This window comes from Bufo bufo, chromosome 3 (genome assembly GCF_905171765.1).
Source record: "Bufo bufo chromosome 3, aBufBuf1.1, whole genome shotgun sequence".
Classification (NCBI taxonomy): domain Eukaryota; kingdom Metazoa; phylum Chordata; class Amphibia; order Anura; family Bufonidae; genus Bufo; species Bufo bufo.
In genome coordinates, this window is record NC_053391.1 from 44,340,417 (window position 1) to 44,363,886 (window position 23,470).

General features: G+C 46.1%; 1 protein-coding gene across 1 annotated transcript in view; it reads left to right on the forward strand.

Annotated features, from left to right (window-relative positions):
- IFNAR2 (interferon alpha and beta receptor subunit 2) overlaps positions 1-23,470 on the forward strand; it is a gene marked incomplete at its 5' end in the record, with an annotated part of 168,523 nt that overhangs the window by 69,987 nt on the left and 75,066 nt on the right. The window lies entirely within an intron of this gene.

A 23,470-nucleotide genomic window follows, 5' to 3' on the forward strand; every position in this document is an offset into this window, starting at 1 on the left:
CCAACAAAAAATACCGGCAAAGTTAAGCCACACCCCAAAGTGTGTGGTTGTGGGGGCGTGGCTTAACACAAGGCGTTAAGTCGCTGTCATACTGTGGCTCCCAGTAATATTAGTGCCCCCGTGAGGGTTGAGACTCCATGTTGTGCCTTATTCAACCATTTTATGTGATTGGCCTCACAAACCTTTGTGTGTAGAATCTGTGAATTTCTCTGAGAGAGACTTCGGTGGCCTCAGGGTCGCTCCTAGCTGTAGCCCCTCCAGTTTTGTACTTTAACCACCTCAGCCCCCAGTGCTTAAACACCCTTAAAGACCAGGCCACTTTTTACACTTCTGACCTACACTACTTTCACCGTTTATTGCTCGGTCATACAACTTACCACCCAAATGAATTTTACCTCCTTTTCTTCTCACTAATAGAGCTTTCATTTGGTGGTATTTCATTGCTGCTGACATTTTTACTTTTTTTGATATTAATCAAAATTGACCAAAATGTTTGCAAAAAAATGACATTTTTCACTTTCAGTTGTAAAATTTTTCAAATAAAACTACATTTCTATATAAATTTTTCTCTAAATTTATTGTTCTACATGTCTTTGATAAAAAAAAATGCAATAAGTGTATATTTATTGGTTTGCGCAAAAGTTATAGCGTTTACAAACTATGGTACAAAAATGTGAATTTCCGCTTTTTGAAGCAGCTCTGACTTTCTGAGCACCTGTCATGTTTCCTGAGGTTCTACAATGCCCAGACAGTACAAACACCCCACAAATGACCCCATTTCGGAAAGTAGACACCCTAAGGTATTCGCTGATGGGCATAGTGAGTTCATAGAAGTTTTTATTTTTTGTCACAAGTTAGCGGAAAATGATGATTTTTTTTTTCTTTTTATTTTTTTTCTTACAAAGTCTAATATTCCACTAACTTGTGACAAAAAATAAAAACTTCCATGAACTCACTATGCTCATCACGGAATACCTTGGGGTGTCTTCTTTCCAAAATGGGGTCACTTGTGGGGTATTTATACTGCTCCGGCATTTTAGGGGCCCTAATGCGTGAGAAGAAGTCTGGAATCCAAATGCCTAAAAAATGCCCTGTGAAATCCTAAAGGTGCTCTTTGGAATGTGGGCCCCTTTGCCCACCTAGGCTGCAAAAAAGTGTCACACATGTGGTATCGCCGTACTCAGAAGAAGTAGGGCAATGTGTTTTGGGGTGTATTTTTACATATACCCATGCTGGGTGAGAGAAATATCTCTCTAAAAGTCAACTTTTCCCATTTTTTTATACAAAGTTGTCATTTTAGAGATATATTTCTCTAACCCAGCATGGGTATATGTAAAATGACACCCCAAAACACATTGCCCTACTCCTGAGTACGGCGATACCACATGTGACACTTTTTTGCAGCCTAGGTGGGCAAAGGGGCCCAAATTCTAAAGAGCACCTTTAGGATTTCACAGGGCATTTTTTACGCATTTGGATTCCAAACTACTTCTCACGCTTTAGGTCCCCTAAAATGCCAGGGCAGTATAACTACCCCACAAGTGACCCCATTTTGGAAAGAAGACACCCGAAGGTATTCCGTGAGGGGCATGGCGAGTTCCTAGAATATTTCGTTTTTTGGCACAAGTTAGCAGAAAATGATATATTTTTTTTTATTTTTTCTTTTTTTTTCTTACAAAGTCTCATATTCCACTAACTTGTGACAAAAAATAAAATTTTACATGAACTCACCATGCCCCTCACGGAATACCTAGGGGTGTCTTCTTTCCAAAATGGGGTCACTTGTGGGGTATTTATACTGCCCTGGCATTGTAGGGGCCCTAAAGGGTGAGAAGAAGTCTGGAATCTAAATGTCTAAAAAATTTTACGCATTTGGATTCCGTGAGGGGTATGGTGAGGTCATGTGAGATTTCATTTTTTGTCACAAGTTAGTGGAATATGAGACTTTGTAAGAAAAAACAAAAAAAACAAAAAAAAATCTATTTCCGCTAATTTGTGCCCAAAAATAAAAAATCTTCTATGAACTCACCATGTCCCTCAAAAGTGATCTTTTTATAGCACCGCAGCGATTTTACGGTGTTTTTGCAGTGATCAGAAAAAAAAAAATTCTGTCACTGCGGTGGGGCGGACTGAACGCAAGTGTGCGCACAAGATCAGGCCTGATCGGGCGAACACTGCGTTTTTTGTAGAGCCTATAGAACATGTCCTATTCTTGTCCGGAATTGCGGACAAGAAAAGGCATTTTCTATATAATTCTGGCAATGTGCGGATCCGCAAAATGCGGAAAGCACATTGCCCGTGTCCGTGTTTTGCGGATCCGCGGTGTCCGTGTTTTGCGGATCCGTGGATCTGCAAAACACATACGGACGTCTGAATGGAGCCTTACAGGGGGGTGATCAATGACAGGGGGGTGATCAGGAAGTCTATATGGGGTGATCACCCCCTGTAAGGCTCCAATCAGACGTCCGGATGTGTTTTGCGGATCCGTATAATGTCACAGAGCCACAGGGCTGGCCTGAGCTTACTGAGGGGCGGAGTTATGCACGAGTGAGGCGGGGGAACTTGGGCACTTTCAGCAAACTCTCCGCCCCTGGGCACTTGCGACGGCTCATTAGCATATCATAAAAACGACTTTTTGGGCGATTTGGATGATCTGAAAAACAAAACAAAGGTAACATCTGTGTCATGTCTTTGTGTCCCACTGAACTATGTGATCGGTTCAAAACCGGTCAGGTTGGTGACAGACTCCCTTTAAAGGAATTTGTACAATTATTAAAAGGAAAAGTCCGTGACGAACACCCACATTTCAGATAAGGGGACGCTTCAGGCGTATATCCAAGAAATGCTTATTTCAGATTGTGAGTTATGTAAATGCTTTATTATGTCTCCCACTTTGGAAATGATCCAGAAATTCGCCTTATACCGGTATCTCTGCTTTCTGTCAATAAAGTTTAGAGAAACTTGGTACATGGCATTCTGAGTACTCATATAATGAACTAATTAGGAGTCCACCGCTCATCCGGAGTGACCCTCAGTAATAGTAGTGCCCCCCAGGAAGAATAATGCCCCCATTAGTGACCCTTAGTAATAGTAATGCCCCCATTAGTGCCCCCCAGGAAGAATAATGCCCCCATGAGTGCCCCCCAGGAAGAATAATGCCCCCATTAGTGTCTCCCAGTAATAGTAGTGCCCCCCAATAATATTAATGCCCCCATTAGTGCCCCCCAGTAATATTAATGCCCCCCAGTAATAGTAATGCCCCATTAGTGCCCCCCAGGAAGAATAGTGCCCCCCAGGAAGAATAATGCCCCCATTAGTGTCTCCCAGTAATAGTAGTGCCCCCCAATAATATTAATGCCCCCATTAGTGCCCCCCAGTAATATTAAAGCCCCCAGTTATATTAATGCCCCCCAGTAATAGTAATGCCCCATTAGTGCCCCCCAGGAAGAATAGTGCCCCCCAGGAAGAATAATGCCCCCATTAGTGTCTCCCAGTAATAGTAGTGCCCCCCAATAATATTAATGCCCCCATTAGTGCCCCCCAGTAATATTACAGCCCCCAGTTATATTAATGCCCCCTAGTAATAGTAATGCCCCATTAGTGCCCCCCAGGAAGAATAGTGCCCCCCAGGAAGAATAGTGCCCCCATTAGTGTCTCCCAGTAATAGTAGTGCCCCCCAATAATATTAATGCCCCCATTAGTGACCCCCAGTAATATTAAAGCCCCTAGTTTTAGTAATGCCCCCCAGTAATAGTAATGCCCCCCCAGTAATAGTAATGCCCCCATTAGTGCCCAGTAATAGTAATGCCCCAATAGTGCCCAGTAATAGTACAGCCCCCATTAATGCCCCCCAGTAATAGTAATGCCCCCATTAGTGACCCTTAGTAATAGTAATGCCCCCATTAGTGCCCCCCAGGAAGAATAATGCCCCCATGAGTGCCCCCCAGGAAGAATAATGCCCCCATTAGTGTCTCCCAGTAATAGTAGTGCCCCCCAATAATATTAATGCCCCCATTAGTGCCCCCCAGTAATATTAATGCCCCCCAGTAATAGTAATGCCCCATTAGTGCCCCCCAGGAAGAATAGTGCCCCCCAGGAAGAATAATGCCCCCATTAGTGTCTCCCAGTAATAGTAGTGCCCCCCAATAATATTAATGCCCCCATTAGTGCCCCCCAGTAATATTAAAGCCCCCAGTTATATTAATGCCCCCCAGTAATAGTAATGCCCCATTAGTGCCCCCCAGGAAGAATAGTGCCCCCCAGGAAGAATAGTGCCCCCATTAGTGTCTCCCAGTAATAGTAGTGCCCCCCAATAATATTAATGCCCCCATTAGTGACCCCCAGTAATATTAAAGCCCCTAGTTTTAGTAATGCCCCCCAGTAATAGTAATGCCCCCCAGTAATAGTAATGCCCCCATTAGTGCCCAGTAATAGTAATGCCCCAATAGTGCCCAGTAATAGTACAGCCCCCATTAATGCCCCCCAGTAATAGTAATGCCCCCATTAGTGACCCTTAGTAATAGTAATGCCCCCATTAGTGCCCCCCAGGAAGAATAATGCCCCCATGAGTGCCCCCCAGGAAGAATAATGCCCCCATTAGTGTCTCCCAGTAATAGTAGTGCCCCCCAATAATATTAATGCCCCCATTAGTGCCCCCCAGTAATATTAATGCCCCCCAGTAATAGTAATGCCCCATTAGTGCCCCCCAGGAAGAATAGTGCCCCCCAGGAAGAATAATACCCCCATTAGTGTCTCCCAGTAATAGTAGTGCCCCCCAATAATATTAATGCCCCCATTAGTGCCCCCCAGTAATATTAAAGCCCCCAGTTATATTAATGCCCCCCAGTAATAGTAATGCCCCATTAGTGCCCCCCAGGAAGAATAGTGCCCCCCAGGAAGAATAATGCCCCCATTAGTGTCTCCCAGTAATAGTAGTGCCCCCCAATAATATTAATGCCCCCATTAGTGCCCCCCAGTAATATTAAAGCCCCCAGTTATATTAATGCCCCCCAGTAATAGTAATGCCCCATTAGTGCCCCCCAGGAAGAATAGTGCCCCCCAGGAAGAATAGTGCCCCCATTAGTGTCTCCCAGTAATAGTAGTGCCCCCCAATAATATTAATGCCCCCATTAGTGACCCCCAGTAATATTAAAGCCCCTAGTTTTAGTAATGCCCCCCAGTAATAGTAATGCCCCCCAGTAATAGTAATGCCCCCATTAGTGCCCAGTAATAGTAATGCCCCAATAGTGCCCAGTAATAGTACAGCCCCCATTAATGCCCCCCAGTAATAGTAATGCCCCCATTAGTGCCCTCCCAGTAATAGTAATGCCCCCTGTAATAGTAATGCCCCCCAGTAATAGTAATGGCCCCCAGTAATAGTACTGCCACCATTATTTCCCCCAGTAATAGTAATGCCCCCCAGTAATTGTAATGCCCCCCAGTAATAGTAATGCCCCCCAGTAATAGTAATGCCCCCATTAGTGCCTAGTAATAGTAATGCCCCGATTTGTGTCCAGTAATAGTAATTCCCCCATTAGTGCCCAGTAATAGTAATGCCCCCATTAGTGCCCCCTTCTCTGCTTCTGCAAAAAAAAATAAAAAAATAACCCACCTCATTCATTTGATTGTGCCGCGGTGAACGCTCACTGCTGACTGCTCATGACAGGACCTGCGCTCCAGTGTGATGACGTCTCGCAGGTCCTGTCCTCCAGTCAGCAGTCAGCGAGCAAATGGAGGAGGTGAGTGCTTTTTGAGAAGGCTGTACTGATGATTGCTCCACAATGGAAGCGCTCATTAGTAACAGTCCACATAGGAAAATACCGGTAGAAAAAATTTACCGCCACCGGCAGGGCCTCTACAATACCAGCTTTGCCGGTGAGATACCGGGTGGGTGGCAACCCTAATTCCACACCATATCTGCACCCCATTGTTTTCAAGGGGAATCTATGTTTGCCTCAGATATTTTTTTAAAATCTGTGTTGATATGTGTCACATCACTTGGGGCATAGTCGCTGAGCTCACGCCATAAGGCCTCGTGCACACCACCGGATCCGTTCCACAGTCAGCAAAGTGGCGATCCGTAAAAAACGGATGCGGTCATTGTGGCATCCCCTTCTTGAATTTTTCGATTTGCAGACATATTCTAAATTTTTGTCGACGGACATACGGATGTGGAAAGCACAAGGATGATACCTCTACTTTCCTTATCCGTTCCGCAAAAAGATAGAACATGCCCGATACTTGGCCGCACAATGCGGACCTTGGGACCATTGAAGTCTGTGGATCTGCAAAAATGTGGATGCAACACGGACGGTATCTGTATCTTTCGGATCTGTAAAATACATACGATCATGTGCATGGGGTCTTAGGAGCAGGTGTGACGCTGCCTCTCGGACAGTGAGACTCTATTGTAGTCGGCCATGTTGTCCCTAGTCAGCCATTTTCCATCTCTACCTCAAGAACTTTGGCGAGAGGGACTTTGCGCCGTCAACGTATGAATTTTGTGTTGTGTTTTAGGCAATATCGTAAATGGCAGGACACGTCTTCCAGTAGATGGCGGTAAGTGCTCATGTTGACCTACTGAAAAAGCAAAGAGGCGCCCGGAGGCTTGTAGTGGCGCCCGAAAGATTTAACCCTTTAGTATAGGGGATTGCTATATTTACAGTGGGAGTAATTTATGCAAGTTTGTCATAGTTTTATGTCTATGAAAGAGGCATCTCCCAAGGAGGAGAACCATCTCGCTAGCGCCACCCAGTGGAAGTGGATCCCTAGGAGTCAGAATTTGACTTTCTTTTCTTCTGGACAACTTATTCCAAAATTACTGACAGCCGACATTTTTTTACGGACACAAGTATCACCAGCCTAAAAAAAAAAATCACGGACGCGTTTTTTTTCCCACCGACACAAGGGAAAAAAAGTCGCCTATTTTTACGGACTGTCCAGTTGGACGGTTGGCAACCCTGGCCTCGGGAAATGGGAAGGGAATATAGCCGGACCAGATACCCATCTGTAGACAGCTGTTTCGGGGTACGTGCCCCTCATCAGTACGGAGGAGGATGCTGGCTGGGTGCTAGACCTTGAAGGTTGCTGAATCTCCTTAAAGGGGTATTCCCACCTCTGGGACCCGCACCTACACCAAGATCAGAGCGGGGAAGGTGCACCAAGCGCTCTACCCGTAGTAGTGAATGGTAGCGCACCGCGCTTGCGTGGCCACCGCTCCCATTTATTACTATGGGGCCGACGGAAATAGCTGAGCCAGCGTAACTTTCCGGGCTCCGTACTCAGTGTAGATGCGGGTCCCAGGGGTGTGACCTGCACCTATCAGACAATGGGGTTCTATCCTAGTAATATGCCCCCATTGTCTGCGATGGGACAACCCCTTTAAAGAGACCAGTCCTGTATGGAGACTTACTGGCAATGCTCCATGGGACATCTGGCATGGCTATAGTTCGTTGTTAAGTCGAATTTTGGCCTCATGCACGCAAATTATTATTTTTTTCCGTTTCCGTTCACTTTTTTTGCGTTTCGTATACGGACCATATACGGAACCATTTATTTCAATGGATCCGCAAAAAAAACGGAAGGTACTCCGTATGCCTTCCGTTTTTCCGTTCCGTTCAAAGATAGGTCCTATAAGTCCTCATGCACACGACCGTTGTGTGTTTTTTGGATCCACAAAACACGGATGGCGCCTGTGTGCATTCCGCAATTTGCGTGAAAAGGACAGGTTATATTTTTTTTGTGGACCACGGAACGGAGCAACGGATGCAGACAGCACACGGAGTGCTGTCCGCCTCTTTTGCGGCCTCATTGAATCGAATGGGTCCACATCCAAGCCGCAAAAACTGCGGCTTGGATGCGGACCAAGACAACGGTCGTGTGCATGAGGCCTAATTGTCCGCATAACGGACAAGGATAGTACTGTTCTATCAGGGGCCAGCTGTTCTGTTCCAGAAAAAACCGAATGCACACGGACGTCATTTTGCGGACCACAAAATACTGAAAAAGCCATACGGTCGTGTGCAAGAGGCCTTTGACTCGTAGGGAGGAGACACTTCCACCAGGTGGCGCTAGTGAGCTGGTTCTCTTCCCATGAAGCATCGCCAATAAGTCTCCATACTGTGGAGTACTTCCAGTAATGCCTCATTCACACGTCAGTGTTCGGTCAGTGATTTCCATCAGTGATTTTGAGCCAAAACCAGGTGCGGCTCTAAGCACAGAACAGGTGCAGATCTTCCCCTTATACCTTATGTCTGTGGAGGCTCCACTCCTGGTTTTGGCTCACAATCACTGATGGAAATCACTGACCGAACACTGATGTGTCAATGAGGGCTAATGCTGCGTTCACATCTCAGGCATCAGATTCGGCAGAGCGAAGCCTGCTGGATTCTGTGGTTCATCTTCAGATCCCCATTAACTGTAATGCGGTCCGGTTGTGATCCGGCTGCTTTCAGGCATAAATGCAGGACTTCGGCCAGACAAAAACCATTGCATGCAGCAGTTTTTGGTCCGGCCGACAGCTGGCATTTGTACCGGATCAGGCAGTCAGAAGAGCTTGCTGAAAATGTGAAGTGATCCGAGTCTCCATACGGGAGAGCCGGCGCCCTGCCTGAGATGTTTTAGGTCTATACAGTTGTGTTCAAAATAATAGCAGTCAGACAACACTAACCTGACCAATCACTGTTTTTGGTAGAAATTATATTTGTACATGGCAAATAATTTACTAGCAGGTGCAGTAGAATAGAAACCCATTTAAGAGTGTGGGTCTGCATCAGTTGCAGGACAGTGGCAGAGCAGGGGTTAATCGGCAATCTTAGATACATCCACCCAGCAGAGGGGAGGGAGCCAAACAGCCCGCCTCCACAGAGAAACCAGTCTTACAGCAGCAGGAACTAAAGTGCTGAATATAAGTTCCCAGGAGGACAGAGTAATTGCTGCATTTGCCCATACAGAAACTGAAGCGGCGGCCATCTTGAAAAAGGGAAAATACAGTCTTTTCTGCTTTAGGGCTCTTTCACACCTGCGTTATTGTCTTCCGGCATAGAGTTCCGTCGTCGGGGCTCTATGCCGGAAGAATCCTGATCAGGATTATCCTAATGCATTCTGAATGGAGAGTAATCCGTTCAGGATGCATCAGGATGTCTTCAGTTCCGGTACGGAACGTTTGTTGGCCGGAGAAAATACCGCAGCATGCTGCGCTTTTTGCTCCGGCCAAAAATCCGGAACACTTGCCGCAAGGCCGGATCCGGAATTAATGCCCATTGGAAGGCATTGATCCGGATCCGGCCTTAAGCTAAACGTCGTTTCGGCGCATTGCCGGAGCCGACATTTAGCTTTTTCAGAGTGGTTACCATGGCTGCCGGGACGCTAAAGTCCTGACAGCCATGGTAAGTGTAGCGGGGAGCGGGGGAGCAGTGTACTTACCGTCCGTGCGGCTCCCCGGGCGCTCCAGAGTGACGTCAGGGCGCCCCAAGCGCATGGATCACGTGATCGCATGGATCACGTCATCCATGCGCATGGGGCGCTCTGACGTCATTCTGGAGCGCCCGGGGAGCCGCACGGACTGTAAGTATACTGCTCCCCCGCTCCCCGCTCCTACTATGGCAACCAGGACTTTAATAGCGTCCTGGGTGCCATAGTAACACTGAAAGCATTTGGAAGACGGTTCCGTCTTCAAATGCTTTCAGTACACTTGCGTTTTTCCGGATCCGGAGTGTAATTCCGGCAAGTGGAGTACACGCCGGATCCGGACAACGCAAGTGTGAAAGAGGCCTAAGATGTTGGAGAAACAGCAACCGTGGATCTGAGTGAGTACTACTGTGAAAATAACCTTGCTAAAGACTGTTAAGAGTTATAATCTGTCTGCCAGAGCACCATACTTCCCGAAATTGAGCAGCTGCAGCGACTCTTAAAGGAGCCATGAGCCAATTCTGCTGCAGTAGCCCATAGCAACCTGCATCTAAATTGCATTGTAGCCAATACTGATCCCTCTAGTCTTGTACTGGGTATCAAGTGCCATGTCTGACAACGAAGATAGCAACCACTTAGACCGCAGTGATCCACCAGCAGCAGCGGCAGCCACCTGCATCATGCTTCCTACTATGCCATACTATTTTGGGGCACCCTGGCTCCCAAGTTACTCAGGAGAACCCCATTCACTCAGGGAATTCCATGATAAAATGTTAGCCACGTTTAAGCTATATCCAGTATCACAAGATCAGAAAGTGGAAATCCTGATTGGCCAGTTACAGGGAGCTGCGCTCCAGGAGGTCAAGTCCTGGCCTCGGCCAGAGCGGAAAAACCACTGAGCAGATCCTAGACCGACTCAGTACCACCTTTGAGACTAGGACCGCCTCTGAACTTAAAATGCGCTTCTTTGGAAAGCGGCAGCAGTCAAAGGAGACTTTGAGAGACTTTGCTCTGTCTCTGCTGGAAGCCCTGCGGGCTGTTATCCAGATTGATCCCCGTGAAGCTGAGGGACAAGATCAAACCCTCAGGGAACAGTTTATTGAAGGTGTCCTTGATGAATCCCTCAAACGTCAGCTGAAGATACTGTCAGCTCAGCACCCATATACCCCTTTCTTGGACTTTAAGGAACTTACTATTGGCATCCTAGGGGAAAGTCACCAAGCTGAACCCCCTGAAAACAAGAGGGCATGGCCCACACTATGGCCTGCTACTCACAGCCAAATAGCTGAGCATGGAGCTCAGGCATCCGTTCCAGACGCCGTAGGCAGCTCTGACCGCTCAAGTCTCCCTCTTAGCTGAGAATATGGAGAGGATGAGGAAACAGCTAGAGCGACTGGAACAGCAAGGTGGAGAAAGGGACTTCTGCAACCAGAGACCGCCCACACCTGTTCCACAAGAATTTCGGCGCCAGGCAGTCGATAGGTTGTCAGAACCCGGTTATCAAAACATTAGGAAACACAGATGCCTGCATTGTCAGAGGTATGGACACACTGAAAAGGACTGCCGTCAGTCAAACGGGTATCCCCTGAGGTCAAGGACCGCCCCTCGGGAGGAAGAATTATAGGTCCCAAAGATCCAGTCTTTATGCCTAGGTATGTGGGCCCCGCCCCGTGGTTGAAGTTGACATCAAAGGAGCGAAGTTTCCTGCTTTAATTGATACTGGATCTCAAGTGACTACCATCCTTCAAGAAGCATTTGAAACATGCCAAAACGGAGCCAAGCTGACGCAACCTCCTGAATCTTGGCTCCACATCATAGCTACCAATGGCAAACCGGTGCCTATACTCGGTTATTGGGAACCTACCTTACAGATTGAAGATACCGAACTCCCATGCCAAGGGGTAATCGTGATTCAGGTCCCAGAAGATGACAATTGCCCTGTGATCCTGGGAATGAATGTACTTGGCAACTGTTACCCTGAAGTGCTGAAAGCCTTAAAGAAAACCCTACTGACTGCACCCCGTGCAACTCAGTGGGTTATAAACCAGACCATTCAACTGCTAGCCGCCCAACAAAAATTCAGCAATCAACGGGGCGAAATCTGCCATGTCCGCATCAAGGATGCTCAACCTATCAAACTCCAGCCTGGAGCAGAGACTCTGATATGGTGCAAGGCTTGCATCGGAATGCAAGGTCAGGATTATGAGGCCTTTGTGGAACCACTACATCTTCAGGATCACCCACTTGTCCTAGCCGCTAGGAGCGTGGTCACTGTGTCCCAAGGAAAGGTACCCATACGCTTAGTTAATCTAGGTGATGAAGCAGTGAAATTAAAAAAGCACTACCCAGTGGCCTGCCTATATCACATCCGTCAGCAGGATATCCTGGATTCCCCTACTGCTGGGGCCCAACAATCTCTCCAAACAATGGAGGAAGCCAAAGACCTGCCGGAACAGCCCTGATGGGCCGAACTACATATTGGGAATACCACCACCTCTGCTGAACAGATCGAAAGTGTGCTGGACTTAGTCAAACAACACCATCAAGTCTTTAGCAAACATTCTCTGGACTATGGTCAGACTCGCTTAATACAGCACACCATTCCAACCGGCACTCATCCTCCAATCAAAGAGAGATACAGACCAGTCCCTCCTGCCATGTACCAGCAGGTGAAGAAGATGGTGCAGGATATGAAGACAGCTAATGTCATCCAGGATAGTCACAGCCCCTGGGCTGCCCCCTTGGTCGTGGTAAAGAAGAAGGATGGAACCATCCGTTTTTGTGTGGACTACCATAAGATCAACAACATTAGGCACAACGATGCGTACCCCCTGCCATGAATTGAGGAATCCCTGGCAGCTCTGGGATCCGCTGCTTACTTTATAACCCTGGATCTAACCAGTGGCTATTGGCAAGTCCCCATGGCACCAGAAGATAAAGAAAAAACTGCTTTTGCCACCCCAATGGGTCTGTTCCAGTTCAAAAACATGCCATTTGGGTTGTGAAACGCCGCTGGGACATTTCAGAGATTCATGGAAAGATGTCTTGGACACAAAAACTTTGAGACCGTGTTGCTGTACCTGGATGATGTGATTGTGTACTCTAAGACCTACGAAGAGCATTTACAGCACTTGGCGGAAGCGTTCCAGACTTTGGCCCAGCATGGACTAAAAGTGAAACCTTCAAAGTGCCACTTACTGAAGCCCCTGGTGAAATATCTGGGACATGTTGTGAGTGCAGAGGGCGTGAGACCAGACCCCGACAAGATAGCTGCAGTACAAAGCTGGCCGGCCCTCAAGACAGTCAAAGAGGTCAAGAGCTTCCCCGGATTTGCAAGTTACTATCGGAGGTTTATCCCGCACTTCGCTCAGATTGCGGAGCCTATTCAGGAGCTTGTGAAAGGTCACCCTAAAGGCTGTCAGAATGCTAAAATACCGGTAGAGTGGAATGAAGAGAGAGAAGCTGCTTTCTGACTGCTGAAAGAAAAACTTACAGAACCTCCAGTCCTGGGTTACCCTGACTACAGCCTACCATTTTGCCTCTATACTGACGTAAGTAAGAAAGGTTTGGGAGCTGTAATATCCCAGAAACAAGCTAGAACTGAAAGAGTTATCGCCTATGCCAGCAGATCTTTACGGGAGCCAGAGCGGAATGACCATAACTACAGCTCAAACTGGAGAAATTCAAAGACTACCTAGCTGCCACACCTTTCACAGTCTACACCGACAATAATCTGCTAGCTCCCTTGAACACTGCATGTCTGGAAGCTCTAGAATAAAGATGGACCTCTAGACTTGCGAACTTCAACTTCACCATTAAGTACCGGACTGGGAAATCTAATGACAATGCCGACGCTTTATCTTGGATACCTGCCCAGAAAGAACCAATTTCTACCGATGATCAGTGTGAAGATGTGGAAATGCCAATATTCTACTCCCAATTTGCCCGGCAGGAGGCCCTCCACACTAGGCGTCCGACCTCTAAAGCCACTTGTTTTCCACAGACCTGTGACCCCTCACCTCCAGTTGAGAAAGAGCTTTGGCTAAAACTACAAGCAGAGCCATCGGAGAACTGTTGGATTATTTTTACAGTGGATGCATACCGGAGAGAATCCGACAGCGAAGAGCTGACTCAGAGCTAGTTCGCCTTTGGCGACAACGGAAACTACTCTTCCAACAAAGAGACCTGCTCCTCAGGAGAACGCTTGATCCAGTCACCTGTGAGCGCCTCCACCAGATAGTGGTGCCTCGAAGAGATGCTAAGATGGTAATGGACATGTACCATAATTTGTCTGGTCACTTTGGAACCCAAAAAACAGAAGCCACCATCAGACGACGTTTCTACTGGATTGGCATGAGAAGTGACATTGAAACATGTCGGCAGTGTCCCACCTGTTCTGTGGCTAAAGGGGAAAGACATGATCAGCAAGCCCCCCTTTATATAATGGTGAGTAGAGGCCATCGACCAGGTGAAACTGGAACCCAGCAGATCCGGGTACGTCTATGCTATGACAATCATAGATCACTATACCAAGTTCGTCGTGGCTGTACCTGTAAAGGACTTAACTGCAAAAACTACAGCTGCTGCCATGTAGAAGAGCTTCATTCTGCCATATTGGTGTCCTGACAAGATACTCACTGATCAGGGATTTGCATTCGAGTCTCAGTTATTCTATGAACTTTGTGCCTTGTACAACTGCAAAAAACTAAGGACCACCGCATACCACCCTCAGGGGAACGGGCTGTGCGAAAAGATGAACCAGACATTGATCAACATGCTCAAGGCTGTGCCGCCTCACAAGAGGGCCGAATGGCCGTTACTCCTCCCTGAATTAGTCTAACTGTACAGCAATACAACTCATTGCTCCACTGGGTACAGTCCATACTACCTCATGTTCGGAAGACATGGCCATCTACCTGCAGATCTTGCCCGCGACGTCCCTGTGCCGGACTCTGAACCACTTGTTCCCGAATCTGAGTGAGTCAAAGTGCATCAGAAGCACCAGGAGAACGTCAAAGAAATAGTGGACAACAAAAACAGGACTTTGATACGCACGCACATGCTGAGCCCTTACAGCCTGGAGACCAGGTCTGGCTAAAAAACAATCACCCAATAATCAAGCTGGGTAGTCGCTGGGAGCGTGAGCCATATACAATAGTGTACCGCTCAAGGGTACCGCGATGGGCAGTTCTTGCGCACCGTCTTACGCAAATTTACTCCTGGGCTGGTGGGAAGCTAACTATATTGGATCCGAAATGCTGGAGAAATGGCAGGATATGGTAGTTCTTTGGCTAAGGTTCATAGACGATATCTTTGTTCTTTGGAGAGGGCCTGAAGATTCATTCATGGAATTTGATGATCTAGGTTTAAAGTTTACCTCTGAGCATCATCATGAATCATTACCATTTCTGGATGTAATAATAGAAAGAGGTCCGGATAACACTATAATCACCTCGGTTTATCGTAAAAAAACGGCAACTAATAGCCTCCTCTGTTGGGATAGTGCTCATCCTTACGCCCTACGAAAAGGTATCCCTAAGGGTCAGTATCTTAGGCTTCGTCGAAACTGTTCGACCATGAATAAATTTAAAAGCCAGGCCAAGGATTTAAGAACTAGGTTTTGAGAACAGCCTATGAATCAGCCTGTATAGAAAAAAGAGACATGCTCCTTATCCCCAAAAAACAAAAGACAGGGACATCCTCATGCTCCAGTATCCGTGTTATAGGTACTTTTGATGATGCACATCAAAATGTGAGGCAAGTGCTATCCAAGTATTGGGATATACTGAAAGCGGACCCAGATCTTGATGAGATCTTGGGGCCTTATCCACAAATAATATACAGGGAGGGAAGAAGCCTAAAGGACAGACTAGTAAATAGCCATTATCAGCCCCCAGTTAATCCAGGTAACTGGTTTTCAAGGAAACCCCTAGGAACATTCAAATGCGGTAAATGTATGGCCTGTAGCCAGGTATTGAAAACTAAGACGTTCACTGGCTCCAATACCAACAGATAGTATTTTATTCGTGATTTTGTGAATTGTCTAACTACAGGTGTAGTGTACCTGGCACAATGTTCTTGCCCCCTTGATTACGTGGGTAAAACGAAGAGAGAATTTAGGTGCCGCATTAGAGACCATGTAAATGATGTTCAAAATAAAAAAGATACTTCAGTGGCACGCCATATAATTCAGTGTCACAGTGGGGATATTACTTGTCTTAAGTTCATAGGCATTCAACATGTCCCTAAACCAAGGAGAGGTGGAGATTGGGATAAAATGATCCTAAGGGCAGAAACATAGTGGATATACAGATTGAACTCTGTGACACCTAATGGTTTAAATTAATATTTGTCATATAAGCCTTTTTTGTAAATATCCATCCAAAAATTAAAATGAGTATCTGCAACAATTATACCCCCCCCCAATCTGTTTTTCCTGTGTATCCCTAATACGTAATAAAATACTACTGAATTGTAAAAACTGGGTGCTGTGATATATACATACTATCAGTGCCATCTAAAATATGTCTGTTAATATCGAACAGTACTTGCTTCCTTAAATGATGCTGAGGAATAGTAACAATTAGCAACTGGCTAGAATATATATAATATATATATATATATATATATATGTGTGTGTGTGTGTATATGTGTATATATATATATATATATATATATATACATACACTCACCTAAAGAATTATTAGGAACACCATACTAATACGGTGTTAGACCCTCTTTTGCCTTCAGAACTGCCTTAATTCTACGTGGCATTGATTCAACAAGGGTCTGATAGCATTCTTTAGAAATGTTGGCCCATATTGATAGGATAGCATCTTGCAGTTGATGGAGATTTGAGGGATGCACATCCAGGGCACGAAGCTCCCATTCCACCACATCCCAAAGATGCTCTATTGGGTTGAGATCTGGTGACTGTGGGGGCCATTTTAGTACAGTGAACTCATTGTCATGTTCAAGAAACCAATTTGAAATGATTCGAGCTTTGTGACATGGTGCATTATCCTGCTGGAAGTAGCCATCAGAGGATGGATACATGTTCTCATTCTGTTTACGCCAAATTCGGACTCTACCATTTGAATGTCTCAACAGAAATCGAGACTCATCAGACCAGGCAACATTTTTCCAATCTTCAACAGTCCAATTTTGGTGAGCTCGTGCAAATTGTAGCCTCTTTTTCCTATTTGTAGTAGAGATGAGTGGTACCCGGTGGGGTCTTCTGCTGTTGTAGCCCATCCGCCTCAAGGTTGTGCGTGTTATGGCTTCACAAATGCTTTGCTGCATACCTCGGTTGTAACGAGTGGTTATTTCAGCCAACGTTGCTCTTCTATCAGCTTGAATCAGTCGGCCCATTCTCCTCTGACCTCTAGCATCCACAAGGCATTTTTGCTCACAGGACTGCCGCATACTGGATGTTTTTCCCTTTTCACACCATTCTTTGTAAACCCTAGAAATGGTTGTGCGTGAAAATCCCAGTAACTGAGCAGATTGTGAAATACTCAGACCGGCCCGTCTGGCACCAACAACCATGCCACGCTCAAAATTGCTTAAATCACCTTTCTTTCCCATTCTGACATTCAGTTTGGAGTTCAGGAGATTGTCTTGACCAGGAGCACCCCCCTAAATGCATTGAAGCAACTGCCATGTGATTGGTTGACTAGATAATTGCATTAATGAGAAATAGAACAGGTGTTCCTAATAATTCTTTAGGTGAGTGTATATACAGTACAGACCAAAAGTTTGGACACACCTTCTCATTCAAAGAGTTTTCTTTATTTTCATGACTATTAAGGCATCAAAACTATGAATTAACACATGTGGAATTATATACATAACAAACAAGTATGAAACAACTGAAAATATGTCATATTCTAGGTTATTCAAAGTAGCCACCTTTTGCTTTGATTACTGCTTTGCACACTCTTGGCATTCTCTTGATGAGCTTCAAGAGGTAGTCCCATGAAATGGTCTTCCAACAGTCTTGAAGGAGTTCCCAGAGATGCTTAGCACTTGTTGGCCCTTTTGCCTTCACTCTGCGATCCAGCTCACCCCAAACCATCTCGATTGGGTTCAGGTCCAGTGACTGTGGAGGCCAGGTCATCTGGCGCAGCACCCCATCACTCTCCTTCATGGTCAAATAGCCCTTACTTTCAAAGTTTTCCCAATTTTTCGGCTGACTGACTGACCTTCATTTCTTAAAGTAATGATGGCCACTCGTTTTTCTTTACTTAGCTGCTTTTTTCTTGCCATAATACAAATTCTAACAGTCTATTCAGTAGGACTATCAGCTGTGTATCCACCTGACTTCTCCTCAACGCAACTGATGGTCCCAACCCCATTTATAAGGCAAGAAATCCCACTTATTAAACCTGACAGGGCACACCTGTGAAGTGAAAACCATTTCAGGGGACTACCTCTTGAAGCTCATCAAGAGAATGCCAAGAGTGTGCAAAGCAGTAATCAAATCAAAAGGTGGCTACTCTGAAGAACCTAGAATATGACATATTTTCAGTTGTTTCACACTTGTTTGTTATGTATATAATTCCACATGTGTTAATTCATAGTTTTGATGCCTTCAGTGTGAATCTACAATTTTCATAGTCATGAAAATAAAGAAAACTCTTTGAATGAGAAGGTGTGTCCAAACTTTTGGTCTGTACTGTATATATATTCATTAATATACCCTGTTTTTGCTCCTATGTAATTGAGTTATTCTCCGGGACAGACAGGGTTAATGAAATACATGCTATTCTTAGCCTGTTAGCATACCTTTTTCCTTTCCTTTATCCTCTGCCTAAAAAAAGATAAAAATTACATTGATACAATGCGATCGTAATCAAAGACTTGCAGAGTCTGGAATCAGCTGAGGACACGGTGAAAGGTCCCCATGGTAACATGTACGTTCATAGACCACGTCACTTCCGGCAAGCAGCGGAATTGGTTGGCAGGTTAGTGGGAGTAGTCTGTGTGCGGCACACCTACAATGCCTATTGGCTGGTAAAGCTGATAGGTGGAGCCTAGCGCCACAAAAAGGACACCAGTAAGTGAATACTTTGCCACTGCCGTGTATGCCAGCAGAAGCGCTGCCACTGCTTATAGTGCTCTGCGATACCAACATATCCATGTCCCTGAAGAGCCAATCTTTACTTGGCCAAACGCGTCGGATGATGGAACAGATCTACTAGGGAGGTAAGCGTTTAGAGAACTTTAGCACAGGTCCAAGGTTCCAGAGGCTGGGGGTCGCCCTTCTCAGGGCGGGTGCTCCGATCACAGCCATTGAGGGATTCCCTATCCACAGACTAATTGATACAGGGAAAGTTCATAGGTTGAGAGTTACCCGCCTCATTATCTATTACTAGGCCATTCCCCCTCGATACAAGGAACTGAATCAGGCCATATATATGACCATATCCCTTTGCTTGCCCTCTAAATAGTGCAGTCACATACTTCATTTAGTGTCTCATTTATTTTATCAGAAAAAAATAAGTTAAATTTTAACTTCTATTAAAACGGCACACTCAGTTTATTAATATATAGTTTTAATGTTATTGTTACGCTGAGCGCTCCGGGTCCCCTGCTGGCCTCAGAGCGCTCACAGCGTATGCCCCCAGGCAGCACTCCAGCGTCTCGGCGCGTGCGTCCTCGCTCTCTAGGGCGCGCGCGTGCCGGGACTCTTAGATTCAAAGGACCAGTGCACCAGTGATTGGTGCCTGGTCCAAAGGGGTTATTAAGGGTTAAGGTTGTGAGAGGCAGTGCTGACTTAATTAGGCTGCACCTGTGCACTGCCCATTTATACCTTCTCCTCCCACAGCCTTCTGCCGGATCTTTGTGCCTTGTGCCTCAGAGAAAGCGTTCCCTACGATGTTAGTTTGCCTTACCTGTTGCCGTACCCGTTGCTACCGTCCACTCGCCTTTGAACCTTTGCCGCCTGCCCTGACCACTGCTACGTCCGACTACGCTCTTACCTTCTCCCTGTGTACCACGCCTTATCAGCTGCCAGAGAGGTCGAGTTGTTACTAGGGGACACGACCTGGTAGTTACCGCCGCGGCAAATCCATCCCGCCTTGCGGCGGGCTCTGGTGAAGACCAGTAACTGCTTAGAACCGGTCCTCTAGTAAAACCCGCGCCATTGCCTCTCTGGTCCAGAGGATTCACTACCTGTCCTGCCGGTTCGTGACAGTTATGGCAGTTCAAAGTGGAACAATCCTGTTCTATTCTGCCCCACTGCTGAAGAAAGGTGGTCTATTCCGTCTTCCTGCAGCAAGGGAGGGAAAAACCAGTTAGATACAGATTTAGTTACCCCCTGCATAGGTCAGACAGCAAGGACCTTGGCTCGGCTGAGCCTTGGTCATATTCCCAGTCTGAGCACCTTCAGCCTCAGCTGGATGAAGAAGCAGAAAACTAACTGCAACCTCCAGAGTTCCAGGAAGAAAGCATCCCCAGAGAAATCATCTGTGAGTTAAGTCCAGAGACCTAGGAGAATCCATTTCTCCTCAGCTAGTCTGTCCCTTTACAGCAGAAGTTACAGAAAAGTGCAGAAGATTAATTCCTGTCACAATTACAGAGCTCCCAAGCAGACGACTTATCCTGCAGGTTCCAAATTTAAAGCAGAAGTGTTTATTCCTGACAATCCTTGCCAAAACCTCCTGGGACCAAGAGACCAAAGCTGTATACTGCTTATACTGCTTGGATACAAGTTAGGTCAAGTAAAAAAACGTTTGAACTTCATCTAAAGGTCTGGACTAGAGATGTCCCGAACTATTCGCCGGAGAACAGTTCCCGGCGAACATCGCTTGCGATGTTCGGTCCGCCCCCTATTTGTCATCATTGAGCAAACTTTGACCCTGTACCTCACAGTCAGCAGACACATTCCAGCCATACCCTCCCTCCCAGACCCTCCCACCTCCTAGCAAAAAGCAAGGACAGCATCCATCTTAGATTCATTCGGAAGCTGCAGTCTTAGGGTGCATTCACACGTCAGTATTTTTACCTTTCCAGATAAACGTTCCTGTTTTTTGCGGATCCGAAAATCTGGATGACATGAGGATGCTTTTAGCATGTCATCCGATTTTTTGACGGATCCATTGACTAGAATGGGATGACGGAACGCAAAATTGGATAAATAGTAGGACAGGGTATATTTTTTTTCCAGGATCCGAATAACGGAACCTACGGAACGGAATCACGGAATCGGAGAGCACCATGAGTGCTCTCCGATTATTTGCGGATTCCATTGAAAATGAATGGATCCGCATAACGTTCCGTTTTTAATCGGAACGGATGCAGAACACCAAAACGGACGTGTGAATGGACCCTTAGTGAGAGGAGGGACAGTGCAGCTGCTGCTGATTTAATAGGGAAATCGATAGCTAGGCTAGTGTATTCAGTGTCCACTGCAGTCCTGAAAGACTCATCTGATCTGCTGTAAGGACAGCGTCCTGACAGCACCCCAAAAAGCCCTTTTTAGGGCTAGTACATCAGTCTGCTTTTTTTTTTTTTTTTTCTCTGTAATCTAATTGCAGTTGCCTGCCAGCGTGTGTGTCAGGCGGCCCACAGCGTATACTGTGCCGACTTGCCCAGTGCCACCACTCATATCTGGTGTCACAGTAGCTTGCATTTAAAAAAAAAAAAAATACTTTTTTCACTGTAATCTAATTGCAGTTAGTTGCCTGTAATGCCTCGTTTCCACTGAGCGGATCGGTTCGGGTCGTTTAGAATGGAACGGGTTTGAATGGTCCGGTCTATTCTGGTGAGCTTTTCCACTGCAAATCGGACCGCCGGGGCCATACAGGTTTTAGAAAAAATGCCTCTCATGATGTCACACTAGTGCGACGAGAAACGTGATGCAGCGTCACTCAGCGTCAGCCAAACAACAACAACAACAATGGAGGTCATTCAGCAGCTCGTCTTTTCTCTGCTAGCCTTTTGGTTCGTAATAGGCAAAATTCATACCGCACTGTATGAGAGAAGGTTGCGAGCGGCAATGAGAAACACAGCCGAAAAGAGAAGAAAACTTTTAGCTTGGATGTGTAGCCGGGAGGAGAAGTATACATTTGTGCTGCTAAGACAAAGACGGCAGCGCTATAGGGTAAGCACAACTGACTGACTTACCTGAAACACACACACATACACTGACACACTGAAACACACACTGACCTACACACACACTGACCTACACACACACACTGACACACACACACTGACCTATACACACACTGACACACACACTGACACACACTGACCTATACACACACTGACACACACACACACTGACACACACTGACCTATACACACACTGACACACAGACACACTCACTGACCCACACACCCTGACCTATACACACACTGACACACACACTGACCCACACACCCTGAACTATACACACTGACACACTCACACTGACCTATACACACACTGACACACTCACTGACCCACACACCCTGACCTATACACACACTGACACACTCACTGACCCACACACCCTGACCTATACACACACTGACCTATACACACTGACACACTCACACTGACCTATACACACACATACACTGACCTACACACACACACTGACACACACACTGACCTATACACACTGACACACTGCATTTTTTACAGATGCTTCTCCTTTTGGCAAAGCAGCGCCGCCGACCAGTGATTTGGGCTTTCCCTCGTGCCAATGAGTGGTGGAATGTGACCGTCCCAGGATTCACCCACAGACAGTGGGTGCAGAATTTAAGGATGTCAGAGGAAACCTTCTCATTCCTTTGTGCAAAGCTACGTCCAGTGATGGAAAAGAAAAGCACCAACTTCAGAGCCTGTTTGCCTGTAAGGAAAAGAATTGCCATTGCACTGTGGAAGCTGGCTACCAACAGTGAATACAGGAGTATAGGTCATCTTTTTGGTGTCAGCAAATCATCAGTGTGCCGGTGTGTGCAGGACTTCTGTAAGTCTGTGTGCACATTGCTAGCGCCTGAAATTGTTCATTTTCCTAACAGGGAAAAGCTCAAAGACATGGCTGAGTACTTTGAGAACAGGTGGGGCCTTCCACAGTGTGTTGGTGCTATTGATGGCTCACACATACCAATAATAGCACCACAAGAATACCACACTGACTACTTCAACCGAAAAGGCTGGCATTCCATCATCCTCCAGGGAGTAGTGGATGGCAAGGGACTATTCTGGAATGTGAATGTAGGAAAGCCTGGGAGTTTGCATGATGCTCGGGTTCTCCGATTGTCAACATTTTGGGATTGGGTTGGCCAGGGAGGCCTGTACCCTGTTAGCACTAAGAACATTTGTGGGGTGAATGTTGGCTATTATGTGCTTGGGGACTCTGCCTATCCTTTACAAAATTGACTCCTGAAACCATTTCCAGACAATGGGCGCCTAACAACAGAGCAGCAAATCTACAACAAGAAAACATCCAGGGCACGTGTTGTAGTGGAAAATGCGTTTGGAAGACTTAAGGGTAGATGGAGGTGTCTTATGAAGAGGAATGACAGTGACATACAACTAACCAAATCCATGGTCCTAACGTGCTGTGCTCTTCACAATCTTTGTGAAAGTCATGGAGAAGACTTTGACCAGGATTGGAATACATCTCCAGAAGAGCCAGTACCAGTAATAGCAGCACAGGATATGGAAGAAGAGTGCAGTGAAATACGTCAGGCTCTGATGAGGCACCTTAGCGTTAACGTTGTTACCGTGAATAATTAAAATCTTTAATTACTTTTTGCTAAATGCTAAATAAAATCAGACATACTCAGAGAAGTCGTTCTTGTTTTTTATTCCACAAAAAAAATCATCTTCCTACATATTTTGTAAAGGCAAAATTTTGATAATGTAGAAACATTGTTTACAATAAAGAGCTTGTAAAGGTTTGTTTTTTATTAAGCTAGTGCAGGGATATGCAATTAGCGGAAATCCAGCTGTTTTGCAGAACTACAAGTCCCATCATGCTTTTGCCTCTGGGTGTCATGCTTGTGACTGTCAGAGTCTTGCTATGCCACATGGGAATTGTAGTTCTGAAACAGTTGGATATCC